At 38.0% G+C, this 14,071-nt stretch overlaps 1 protein-coding gene across 1 annotated transcript in view; it reads right to left on the bottom strand.

The window, feature by feature from the left end:
* The window catches only part of LOC110261207 (uncharacterized), a 333,192-nt gene that overhangs the window by 214,471 nt on the left and 104,650 nt on the right, over positions 1 to 14,071 (bottom strand). The window contains exon 6 of the mRNA XM_084964684.1: positions 3,316 to 3,421. The gene's annotated coding sequence lies outside the window, so the exon portion shown is untranslated. The remainder of the gene's footprint in view (positions 1 to 3,315; positions 3,422 to 14,071) is intronic.

Raw genomic sequence — 14,071 nt, 5'->3', positions numbered from 1 at the left:
TGAGTTTGTTTCATTTCTACAGATAGGTTCCTTTGTGTCATATATTAGATTCCAGATATAAATGATATAATATGGTATTTGTCTTTCTCTTTCTGACTTACTTCACTTAGTATGAGAGCCTCTAATTCCATCCATGTTGCTGCAAATGGCATTATTTTGTTCTTTTTATGGTTGAGTAGTATTCCATTGTGTATATGTATCACATCTTCTTAATACATTCATCTGTCGATGGACATTTAGGTTGTTTCCATGTCCTGGCTATTGTGAATAGTACTGCAATGAACAAAGAGGGGCGTGTATCTTTTTCAATGAAAGTTCTGACCAGATATATGCCCAGGAGTGGGATTGCTGGGTAATATGGGAGCTCTATATTTAGTTTTCTGAGGTACCTCCATACTGTTTTCCATAGTGGTTGTACAAATTTACATTCCCACCAACAGTGTAGGAGGGTACCCTTTTCTCTACACCCTTTCCAGCATTTGTAATTTATTGACTAGTTGCCATTTATTGAAAGGCAATATGGCTTAGTCGTTAAAAGTATGGCTTCTGAAGATAAACTCTCTGGCTTTAAAACTTGATTCTACCACTTCTTAGCTAAGAATTAATCAATTTCCCTATATCTCAGTTTTCTCATCTGTAAAAATAGAATCATATTACTCGTTGCAGAGGGTTGTTACAAGGATTAAATGAGTTTACAAAGTATTCAGAACAGTGTCAAAGCACTATGTAGTTAACTGAATAAAGTACTGAAAGGATTGTAACTATATTGAATTTCAGGCACTATACTAAACACATTACATTATTTCATTTAATCTTCATCATCCTATAAGGTATGTATTGTTACCTCCATGTTGCTGGTAGGACAACTAGAACTAAGAGAGTTAAATTTCTTTAAATCACACAACTGGTAATTTAAAAAGCCATAATTTAAATACAAATGCAAAGCCTGTGCTCTTAACCACTAAGGTATACTTTCTAAGTGTGGGAAGCAGTGGAAAAATAAAGAAAAGTAGGTTGAGGCCAAACTATGGAGGATCTTGAATTCATCAAGTTAAGACAATTAGATCATATGTAACAGGCAGTGAGAAGCAACTGAGGGTTTCTGAGCAGTGATGTATTTTAGAGAGATTTATCTGACCACAGAATTCTGGATGGATTAGAAATCTCTGGACCATAGAAATATCAAGTAGACCAAACATATCCCAAATAAGTTTGCAGAAAGTAAGCCAAATTTTTTTTCCTTCAAACTTATCCTTAAAGATTCATTTATCTATCTAACATCATTTGGTCTCTAAACCATAATCAATAATAATCTCAACACTAAATAACCAAAAGATAAGTTGAGATGTCTATTGGCTGATTCCTAAATCTACCCAAAGCAAAAACCAGTGTTATAACCCACTGCCTAAATGCAGGTGCAGACATGCATGCATATCCATGGTCTCTTTGTGATTTACAAAAGGAAGGTATTTAATAAGTAGAAAATGAGTCACACGTGTGTAATGCCTCTTGACTTAATAACCCAGCTCATCCCCCCACCCAGATGCTAGCCACACTATAAAGCATTGCTGGAGAAAATCACACAACCAGGGATGATGCTACTACAAATTTAGGATCTTCAACCTCAGCTGGGCCTGAAATGTGCTAGGCAGCTCTAGGCAGATAACCCTTCTATTCTCCTCAGTGGCTATTCCAAACTTTCACCACTCTTAAGACTTCTACACCTCTCCCCCATCCTCCCATCACTGACACCACCTACTTCACACACACATGCTCAACAGATGACCCTTTCTGTATTATGCTGTGAAAATAATTTAAATGCAATCATGTAGGAATTCCTCAACTCCTCACTTGCCACCATCATGAATTTATCTGTAAAAATCACTAGCTTTCATGTCTTTACCTCCTGGATCAGTAAAATGATGTCCTTTTCTGTGTCCAAAGTTAATCTTATCTGTACTCTGGAGTCCCTCCAACTCTATATCATTCCAATAACCAATTCCTCCCATTCCTGAGTTTTCAATCTTCCCTTCTCTAGTGGCACAGCTCTATTATTTAAAATTCTCTTTTAACTCATGTCCTCCCCAGCTACCCCTCTATTCTTCTTCTTTTAAAGTCAAGCTACTTGAAAGAAAAGCTTTATACTTCTTGAGATCTTTTCTCTCTGGATCCATTCTTTTGATCTTTCCTTGGACCACATGTTCACAGAATGGGATTAATCATAACCCTTGGTTCAGGACACATGTATGATTACTTCATGCATGGCCCACTTTTAATAATTTATTTAATTGGCCAGACTACCTGCTCTTCTCCTCTTCTCTGTTCTATCTCAGACTTTTCCTTACAAGTTTTCCGTCGGAATCTTATAGCTTAAATTCTTATCTCAATTCTGTTTCTAGGAAACTTGACCAAAGACACTAAAGATGATAGAACAGAAAGATTAAAAAAAAAAAAAGCCTGAAACACCAGTGAAATCTTGGACTCATCATATTAATACTGAACTACTTAACTCTGGACATCTATTATATATGAAAAATAACTCACTATTTGGTTAAGTTCCTGTAGCTGAGTTTCTCAGACTTGCACCTGAGCAGGGTCCCTAAATGATCTGCTCCAAATCTAGCTTCTCCAGTCCAGAACACTCTCCTAAATTCTAAATATACACACCAAGTACCTTTTTTTTTTTCTTTTTATGGCCACATATGCAGCATATGGAAGTTCCAGGGCTAGGGATCAAATTACAGCTGTAGCTGCAGGCCTATGCCACAGTCACAGCAACACCAGATCTGAGCTATATCTGTGACCTACCCTGCAGCTTGCAGCAATGCCAGATCCTTAACCCAGTGAGCAAGGCCAGGGATCAAACTCACATCCTTAATGACACTGTGTCAGGTTCTTAACGTGTTGAGCCACAACAGGAACTCCCACACCAAGTACTTTAATATCTCCTACTTCAAACTCAATTTGCCTAAGACAGGAATCATAAATTTTCCCCCAAATATACACTTCTTTCTGTATCTTGAACAACAATGAATGTCATCTCTAACTGTTCACTTATCACAAACAAAACCCCAAATTACATACAGAACCCTGCATCCCTACCTTCTATTATGTTCCCTGCACCACTGCTCCAGGTTGATTCAATCACTGAGTCTAGTTCTGTCATTTGTGTCTCATAGATGTACTTCAAGTATACTCTTCCCTCACTATTTCCACTACCAATGCTATTGCCTTCCTTCAGTATCTTGCTCTTTGGTAACAGCCTTTTACCTGGTCTGTTGCCTACTATCTTGATCTTTTAAATTCATTACTTACCCACACTTTCACTAAAGGACTTTGTCTTGGCAGGAGGCAAAATAATTAATCTCTTCCCACAAGCAGTACGCATGGTAAAATAGGATAAATTTGAGGTGGCTGATTCCTGAAAGAGAAGGAAACAAAAAGAGGAAGAAATGAGCTAAATTCTACATCTGGTTGGACAGATTAAGAATATGTGCAGGATAAGAAGAGGATCCATATATTGGACTAATTCAGCAGAAGCAGATAATTTGAGCCAGAAATGCTAGGAAATCCAACAACCCCTTTTCTTCTCTGTTTTTCCATCAAATCCCTGGAAAGTTGGGGAGGGACACAGAACTGCCTTCACTTGCAGTTTGAACTGCTAGCAAATTTCATGACTCTCAAATGCCTTTGTATCTTGCTGACTGCTGTGTTACAACCCAAATCTGATAACATTATTCCTCTTCTTAGAATTTTTCAGTGAAAAACTTGAAAAATGCTAACATGTTAGTTCAGCCCTACAATCCAGCTGTAGAGAGCCATCAAGAGTTTACTATATCGACCTACCTAGGTAGCACTATTTCTTTTTCTTTCTTTTTTTCTTTTTACAGCCATATCTGTGGCATATGGAAGTTGCCAGGCTAGGGAGCTGGAGCTGCAGCTTATGCCACAGCCACAGGCAAGACCAGATCTGAGCCACATCTGCAACCTACAACACAGCTTGCTGCAACACCAGATCCTTAAACCACTGAGTGAGGCCAGGGATCAAACCCACATCCTCACAGAGACAAAGATGTGTCCTTAACCCACTGAGCCACAACAGAAACTCCTAGGTCACACTATTTCACACTTCCATGCCTTGCACTCTGCTTTGTTCTACCCTTTCCTCTTTACCGAAAAATTCTATTTGTCCTAGACAATGGAGTTTAAGCCTTTTCCTACCTACCAAGTCTAAATGTCCTTCAACAGGATTTCAGTATCAGTATAAGTGAACTTCTGTTGAAGCATTTCTAAAACTGTATAGTAATAGTTAGCAATAAACTCCTTAGGGGAAAAAAGTACAACTTAGTATCCCCAGAATTGTTCTAAGCCTCATACTTAGTAAATACCCTCTCCCCAAAGTTTGCCTAATGTGATTTTTTTTGCTACCATTCACTGAGGATTTACTATCTGCCAGACTCTGTAATAAGGGGTTTTTGTCCCGTCTTTTAAATCCACACAAGACCCTATGGATTAAATACTATTATTAATCTTCATTTTATAAATGGGTAAAGTGCACATATAGTTTTAGTGATATATATCCAAGTTTACACAGCTAGTGATTAAGCATGTGTCAGCAATCTACATCTGTATTAATAATAAACATTTATAAAATCTTTGAAACAGGAGTTTCCGTCGTGGTGCAGCAGAAATGAATCTGACTAGGAACCATGAGGTTGTGGGTTCAATCCTTGGCCTCACTCAGTGGGTTAAGGATCTGGTGTTGCCATGAGCTGTGGTGTAGGTCACAGAAGTGGCTCTGATCTAACATTGCTGTGGCTGTGGTGTAGGCCAGCAGCTACAGCTCTGATTAGACCCCTAGCCTGGGAACTTCCATATGTCACCGGTGCAGCCCTAAAAAGATGAAAAAAAAAAATCTTTGAAATAGAAATGGTTGCATGAGAAAATACACATGTAAGCTAAAAACTAAAGTAATTAATTCACTCGACAAATATTTAATGAAGTGAGAGGGGTACAAAATGGGGATCATGGAACTATATTTCAGTTTCTTTAAGCAAGTATCTTATCCCTTTAAAACAAATTCATAAAATAAGTAAAAATAATTAAACCCATTTTTTTTTCTACTAATCCTCATGGTTTGTTTTTCTTTTTCTTTTTTCACAAGGTGTTAGCCAGTCTCTGGGCATGCAGGAGAAAGGGAGTGTTCATATCTCTATAGAAGTCCTGCATAATTTTATTGAAAATCAGATATTTCATTTATTTTTTAAAAATTAAGATAATTGGTGAAGGAAAAAAACACAAAAAGAGTTCATCACGCATGAAATATTTGGAAAAATAGCCATGTTAGTCAACTAGCTACAAGAACTGGAATGAATTAAAACTGATAGTAATTGAAACTAAAATAAAAGCCAGGTAAATTCTAAGCTTCAGGATGCTAAATCTACACACAAAACAGCCCAACACCAAATGAAATGGATGTCCAGTCCAAACATACAAGAAGTAGGTGCATTCAAATAGCGTTTAGTCTAAAGCTGAGTGTTCATTTGCCAAGCAGACAGGCCATTAAAAACCTGTGGTTTGGGATGTTTTCAACTGAACCTGAATTTTCAGATGTATAAATTAGTTTACCTCCTTGGAAAGACATGATTTCCTGTTTTCAAGAGAAATGCAGGCTTCTAAAAGCTTATTCAAAGGTTCAAAAGGCTACTTGGGCATCAAATAACTATTAAAAACAATATTTTGACTATTTAAGTGTAAACGAATCAGAAACATATGGATTAAATTTCCCTTAAATTGCACATGCTCCAAACTGGATAGTATGAGCATGGGTGAAACCTGTTTTGGATTTCAGTGAGCCCAAAACATTTGAAAAATCATCTGAGATGTTCAGTGAACTCAAAGAGTACAGCTGGATTCACCCATCCCGAATTCATCCCTATGCCATGCCTCTGGTCTTAATATAAGGAAGGGTGTAAGTACATAAATAGCTTACAGGTAAAATGTCGACAGACCTAAATTTAGAATTAATTGGGGAAAAAAAAAAAGGAGAGCGTAATAAATTTAAAAAAAAATTTAAACTTGTCTTTAAAATCTGAAATATTCTTTAGACTTTATATAATTTCTTTCTGAGTTCTTTCTACCATTTTTTGGGTTTGTTTTTTTTTTTTTTTTTTTTTTTTGGCTGCACTGTCAGCATGTGGAAGTTTCCAGGCCAAGGAATGAAACTGCGCCACAGCTGCAACACTGGATCCTTAACCTGCTGCACCACAAGGGAACTTACAAGTCTCTTTCTAATCAAAGATTTAATTCATATAACTATAGGATGGAGGCTAAAGTAAACTAATATTTTTGAGCTTCCACTATATGCCAGGCACTGTGCATGACACTTTCACATGCACTATTTCTTTATTCAATCCCACCAAAAACTAGCTTAAAGTCTCCTTTACTCAAAGAGAAGACAAGGCATTTGTATTTCACTCAATTTTATTCTCACCTTGAGCTGTTGGCCTGTTTACAATAAAAAGCCTGAGACTAACAGGTCAATTGAAAAAAATTACATTTTCCTCATCCAATTAAGCTCATTAATATTAAGAACTAAAGTCCTTAGCTACTAATAGAACTACATGGAAATGGGAGATAGGGAAAAAAGTGATTCAGAGAATATATTTTGGGATAGAAAATTACTTACACTTTTTGTACCTCAGTCTTTTGTGCTTCCTCTATAATTGGGTAAATAATACTTATTCTATAAGATCACTGTGAATACAGAGTGAGAAGTTGTAATGTGCCTGAGAATAAGTGCTCAATAAATAACTATTACATAAGAAATAAGTATATTAATATGCTTAATACTTATTTTCTCCAACAACCAGACAGGACCAGACTGTGTCAGTGCCTATACTTCCTAAAACGAATCCATGGTCCATGTGATTGCTCCCCAGACTCTGTGATGAGTGCTTCACTAAGCACACAGTAGATAATGAATGTTTCCCACACACTGGAAGAAGTTGCTTAGAACCACTTGCATCACAAGTTATAACTCTCACCTCATGGTGTGTGTCCTGTGGGATGCCATGCTAGCTACTTGCCATGGTGTGTGCCCTGTGGGATGCCATTGAGGCTATTCTAGCACATATGAGGTTATAAGTTAGCTGTGTCTAACAGCAGGGCCTGCCATGACCCAGCTCTTGCTAACTGAGGTATAGCACCAATGTTACAGGAGTCTCCCCTTTCCCATCAAATCCAGCTGGCCCATCTACTACCAGTATAGGGAGTCATAGCTCTTTCTCAAATACACCTGAGCTCCAGCACTCTGCTCACCCACACTGCCAAGATCAGATGAGGTAGCACAGCCCGAAGTGCAGGTGTATTCAGGGATAGCTCCAATGCTCAGATCCTTTCTCTCTAAGAAAGGAGAACAGACACTAACAGCCCTCTCCCCAACGACCATTCATTCTCTCTTAACTGGGGGCCATGCCTTTGCCTCCCTACGATCTCTAACTTTTACTCAAGGAGGGAGATGGAAATGGGTGGCTGGGAGAGTGCCCTGGAACCATATCACAATTCCATACAGGAATCAAAGGATTAAAGGTTTTTCTTTGCTCCTTCCACCTCTAACAACACCCCTGCATGCCCTTTTTCCTGGGAAAAGGTCTGATTCTCCAGCATGGCAGCCCATGAGGTTTTCATAAAGTTCCTGTGCAGGTTTTAAGCTTCTGAGTTACAGCAAACCTTGTCAAATTTGCTGGTTAGTCAACTTTCCACTGCCTGTCAGCAGTGAAAACCTTACCAGAAGAGGTGTTCTGGCCAGCAGGGATCTGTGAGTCACTTATCTCCATGAGGTTTTAATGAGCCGCATTAAGTCAAGCACTCTGACAAATCCATACATAACGTAATTGGTTATAAATGCCTAGTGAGAGGCTGCACAGGGAGTGAAGGTGTTGAATGTTGTGTACTCACCACAGGTAAGATTTTTAAGAGGCAGCCTAATGACTTGAGAGCCTTCTAATTCTCATTAGCTTTCTCTTTGGTTGGCTGCTCTTTGTTTTAAGTTTGCAGGACCAGAACTAGCTTGAAATCACAGCTAGGAAAGTGAAAGTGACTGATATTAAACAGAGAATCCACCCATCAGCTATGTGCTCTCTGGGAGAGAAAAATGGAGAAGTATGTACTTCCTGTAGCTCCAGTCACATTCAATTTTAGTTCATCTGTCAAAGGCAGACATACTAGCAAAGTAGAACTCTAGGTACTGCTTAAGCTTTCATACCCCCTTTATACACAGTGCTATCACAGACCAGTTTGGGACAAGGCTGAAGGGTTACCACAGAAGAGAAAAAATCATTATTGGAACTGCTGGCCTGGTAATAGGTGATTGAGTGAAAGCACAGGTCACGGTTATGCTAAAGTTCAAAGCAACCTCAGACAGGATATAAGACTGTCAGCACAAGGGTAAATTTGTAAGACTCAGCATGGCAGAGGGGAATCCTGGCAGGAATTTATACTGTTGCCCTGGTATAACTGTCATCCAAGGAATTTTGTCCACATCTGAGAGGTCTGAGAGGTCTCCAGCCAACAGAGGTGGTGACTATGGCATTATCTTTAAGGACACAGTTCTAGCTCTCAAGGAGACAAATGATGTTATCAGGACCTTGCAATAGCCTGGGTTCAGGTGGGTTGCTAGATATCTAGGAGACCTGACTGGAACACCAGGAAGGGTAACAAAGCAGGCTACCACACAGAAAATGAAGGGCCCCCCAAACTCCTGTCATTCCCATATTTCAATACTCTTGCCACATCGACAACATTCCATTCAAATGCCCAAGTCAGGAACCTAGGCACCATATATAGTGCATTCCTTTCTCATCCCCTTACACCCAAATAAAATACAAATGCTTTTGTTCTACGTCCCTCATGTCTTTTGAATTTGTCACTTTTTTCCATACCTACTGCTATTACCTGACATCATCATCCTAACTTATATTCTTGCTTTGCCATAAATCCTCATTTCTTACCACTACATCCCCCACAGTCTGTGCCCTAGCCCTCCCCAATTAACTGTAGCTTCCTATATGTATAGTGCTCCCTCTTGTTTCTGAGGCTTGAACATCTTCACCTGGCTAAGTACTACTCCTTCTCTTCCTCAAAGAGGCCTTCCCAATTCCCTAAGACCAGGCTTGATACCCTACACCTGTACTACTGCAGACACAATTATAAGGGCAATGAATACCATCCTGCAGCTGTCTCTTTGCTTGTTTTTGTTTTTCTGATGAACTTCATTCTTCCAGGTCTTACTACACTGGCTAGAACACAGAAGACAATCAATGAATATTTAATTAGTGGACTAGATTGTGTGACTTGGGGACTACACACCTAACACATCAGATTCTGAATCTAGATGATAATTTTTTTGGCTGTATCTGAAGCATATGGAAGTTCTCAGGCCCAGGGATCAAATCTGAGCCACAGCTACAACCTACACCACAGCCGTGGCAATGCTTGATCCTTAACCCATTGGGCCAGGCCGGCCTCAGCTGAATCCTTAACCCACTGTGCCACAGCAGGAACTCCTAGATGATAATTTTTTTAATTAGATAAAAAATTAAAACTAGAACTGTCACATGATCCAGAAATCCTACTTCTGGGTATACACCCCAAGGAAATGAAATCAGTATCTTAAAGAGATATCTGCACCCCCGTGTTCATTGTAGCATTATTCACAATAGCCAAGACATGGAAACAACCTAAGCATCCATCAATAGATGGTTAAGAAAATACAAAAAGGAGTTCCCACTGTGGCTCATCACGTTAAGAACCGAACATAGTGTCCATGAGGATGCAGGTTCGATTCCTGGCCTTGCTCAGTGGATTAAGGATCCAGCATTGCTGCAAGCTGTGGCACAGGTTTCCAATATGGCTTGGATCTGGTGTTGCTGTGCCATAGGCCTGCAGCTGCAGCTGCAATTCAACCCTAGCCTGGCAACTTCCATATGCTGCAGGTGAGGCAGTAAAAAAAAGAAATAAAAAAAAATACAAAGATAAAGAATACATACACACACACAATGGAATATTATTTAGCCATTAAAATGAAATCCTGCCATTTGAGACAACATGGATAGACCTTGAGGACATTATGCTAAGTGAAATATGTCAGGCAAAGAAAGACAAATATAGTATGATATCACTTACATGTGGGATCTAAAAAAGCCAACTCAGAAACAGAGGGTGGAATGGTGGTTGCCAAGGGTTCATGGTAGGGGAAGTGGGGAGATGTTGAACAAGATGAAATAAAATAGCAATTTTACATGATAATATGAGAAACAAAAAGCAAAGATCTTCATGGCATAGTGACGTTGCACCTGATATTTGTCAGAAAGTAAGGATTCTTAGGTCTATACTTATTAATTAACTAACCTAAACATTTTCTGTTGATATACTTGATACTCTTTCATTCATTGAGATTTGCCCAAATCTGCTAATCATGGTTACCTTCATGTCTTGTCTGTAAAAACTGGGCTATAAAAACTGAACCCTATATGATTCCACAGGACAAACATGCCTATCCAAAACAATGACTAGGGGCTAGAATCCAGCCTGAACTCTGCTCAACAAGTTTTGTGCCCCGATATGGGACTTGCATCACTCAGTGGATGGGACATCTTTTTCTAATTCACAAAATTTACTTATTAGGCAGTAGATATTCTGCTTGAAAAGGTTAACACTCTGACACTATCAGAGCTCTCAAAGAACCTTAGATGATCAAGCTTCTCAATTATATATTCCAGAGATCCCAAAGGCCCTCATCAATCTGAGGATATACCGTTCGGCTCTCTAACCATCATGGCTTTGAGCCTAAACCACCGAATGAATCTACTCAATCCCTACCCATCAGAACCTTTGCTTATAGTGAAAACTATCAGACCTTTAAACCGTACAGAACATAAAACAAAGGCTATAAAAGTCACCTTGAGGTCAGAGAGAAAATCCAAGCTTCTGTTTATATCTAGGACCTTCTTGATTCTAAGTTCTTTGAGCACACTTTCATCTTCGGCTGGTAATACAATTATCTCAACTCTCATCTTTCCTGGGACTCAGATCCTTAGATATCAGCCTCCTGAGTCCCCAGATCTGGCTGCACTCTCCGGCCTCCACCTTGCTAATCCACTCCCCTCTGAGGCTAACCACCCTTTTTATTAGTGATAAATGTGATCCCGGGCCCAACATTCAGCCCAACATAGGTAAAGATTTGATGTGGCACAGGTAATGAGACTGACAATATGGTGTAATTTATGGGCTCCAAATGACCAAACTTCACAAAAGTGTTTTTCTTTTTATGTACTATTTTACCGTCTTCCTTAACTACTTACATTAAAAAGCTCATCTTGTGAGAGCAAAATGACTCATCATATCCTTTTTATTAATAATAAAAACAATAAAAATATCCACTCTGGTGAAGCCCATAAAGTTGAGTTCTAGAAAACAAACATTTGTAAGACCCAGGTCCTACCCTTGAGTGTTGCCCCATAAATATTAAATCATATCTCAGAATAGCTATCATTGGTGGAATGTTCTAGTCCAGATGCTGTAAGAGGACCTCAAGATTGAGAAAGCAGGCCTTGGCTTCGAGATTACCTGTTGGGAGTAGAATAGGAGACTAATTCTTTAGCCCTCGGTTTTCCCGCAGGCTAGGCCTGTTTCTGAATTCTCTTCCTCCCTTAGTAGACTCCTAAAATCAACCCAATCTCTTTACTGATGCAGATCTTGCTTCACCCACAACATCTCACCTTATTCTCTCCTAAATGTCACATCTGGTTTCTGTTTTTGCCTTTAAACCAACTCTTTTCACTACTTTTTTTTTTTTTTTTTTTTTCACTACTCTGGTGGGATCCAGGAGGGCTTGAATTTTCCTTTCGCTATAGCTCTGTTGTTCTTCAAGATGGATCTAGGCTGTATACTGTGATTTTGGAGATTTAAATCCACCCTGACATCACTTACTTTTCTCGACATAATTATTATTGGCTCCATCATTGCCATGTCAGTATCATTTATCTTGCCCTCCTATGGTTCTAACGCTCTCATAACTCAATTTCAGTTTTTGCCATCTGAGGGAGGATGATGAGAAAGGAAGAATTAGTCTTAGAATAAAGTTGATGCTGTACATGGCCAAAAAAAAAAAAAAAGAAACTGGATCCTTGATGAATTTATTGTGATAAAATACATATAACACAAAATTTACCATTTTAACCATTTTAATTGGACAATTTGGTGGCATTCACAATGTGGTACCACCATCATCACTCTCTATTTCCAAAACTTTTTCATCATTTCAAATAGAAACCTCATAATCATTCCACAACAGTTCCCATTCTAACTTCTTTCCAGCCTCTGACAACCTCTAACCTACTTCCTGTCTCTATAAACATGCCTATTCTAGATATTTCCTTTTTTTAATTGATGTATAGTTCATTTTCTAGATATTCTATATAAGTAGAATCATATAGTATTTGTCTTTTTATATCTGGCTTATTTCACTTAGCATAATGTTTTTAAGGTTCAAGGTTTGTGAGGTATCCATTTATCAATATTATATTCATGATTCAATTCACATTTTGTGTATCCAGTTACAAATTTTATATAGTATTTATTCTCTTTTTTCTTTTTTTTTCTTTTTAAGGCTGCACCTGTGGCATATGGAAGTTCCCAGGCTAGGGGTCAAATTGGAGCTGCAGCCTCTGGCCTACAACACAGCCACAGCAGTGCCAGATCTGAGCCACAACTGCAAAGTATGTCACAGTAGATCCTTAACCCACTGAGCGAGGCCAGGGATTGAAAACGCATCCTCATGGACACTATGTAGAGTTCTTAATCCGCTGAGCCATAACAGGAACTCCAAATTTTGTACAGCATTTCATTTGAGGCAATGTACATTCATTTGATTTGAATACAGTGGTGTGTGTGAGTGTGTGTGTGTGTGTGTGCATTTGTGTGTATGTGTGTGAGATGTGCATACACTTTAGTTCCATGAGGCTTGGGAAACATCCTACAAATAATATAAATTAATATAAATGTATAAGGCTTATTTTTTTTGCAAAATGATACATAAATTCCTCTATTAAATCATTGGTTTTGGTGTTATACAGAAATATCTGTAGATCAATTTTAGAATAGAAGTAAAATATTGTGAAAATTACAGTGTAATAAATGTTTATTAAAAAAAAAAACTGTGGAACTTCATTCTATCAGAATCTCATTTTTTTTTTACTGTTTAAAAATAAATATCCCATTTTATATATACGTCACATTTGCTTATCCATTTGTATGTTGAGGGACACAAGATTATTTGTATTGTGAATAATGCTGCAATGAACATTGACACATAAGTATCTGAGTGTCTGCTTTCCATTCTTTTGATTATATACCTAAGAGTGAAATTGCTGGCTCATATGTTAATTCCATGTCATGTCTACCTTTTTGAGAAATTACCAAATTGTTTTCCAAAATGGCTACACCACTTTACTTTCAAAGCAGCCACATATAATGGTTCCAATTTCTCCATATCCTTGCTAATATGTGTTATTTTCATTTTTAAAAGTATTATTATAGTCATCTTAGTAGGTGTGAAGTATAATCTCATTGTATTTTGGTTTGCATTTCTCTAAGGTCTAATGCTATTAAGAACATTTCCATGTTGGCCATTCATATTTCTTCTTTGGAAAAATGTCTATTCAAGCCATGGCCCATAAGGTTATCCTTTTGTTGTTGAGTTGTAGGAGTTCTTTATATATTTGAGATCTTTTATCACAGATACTATTTGCAAATAGTTGTAGGTTATCTTTTTACTTTCTTAACAATGTTCTCTAATGAATGGAAATTTTAAATTTTGATAAGGTCCAAATTAACTAACTTTTTTGTTGCAGTTCTTGCTTTTGGTATCATATCTAAGAATTTATTACCAAATCCAAGGTTATGAAGATTATTTCTTTGCTTTTTTCTAAGACTTTTATGATTATAACTCTTATGTTTAGGTTGTTGACTTAAGTCAATTTTTGTATATAATGTGAGATCGAGGTCCAGC

Source organism: Sus scrofa, chromosome 6, assembly GCF_054392235.1.
Source record: "Sus scrofa isolate SSC_HxYL_T2T_F1_AM1 chromosome 6, Sscrofa_HxYL_maternal_Yorkshire_Landrace_v2.0, whole genome shotgun sequence".
Taxonomy (NCBI): domain Eukaryota; kingdom Metazoa; phylum Chordata; class Mammalia; order Artiodactyla; family Suidae; genus Sus; species Sus scrofa.
The sequence above is the reverse complement of the archived record's forward strand: the minus strand, read 5'-3'. Positions and strand labels throughout refer to the sequence as shown.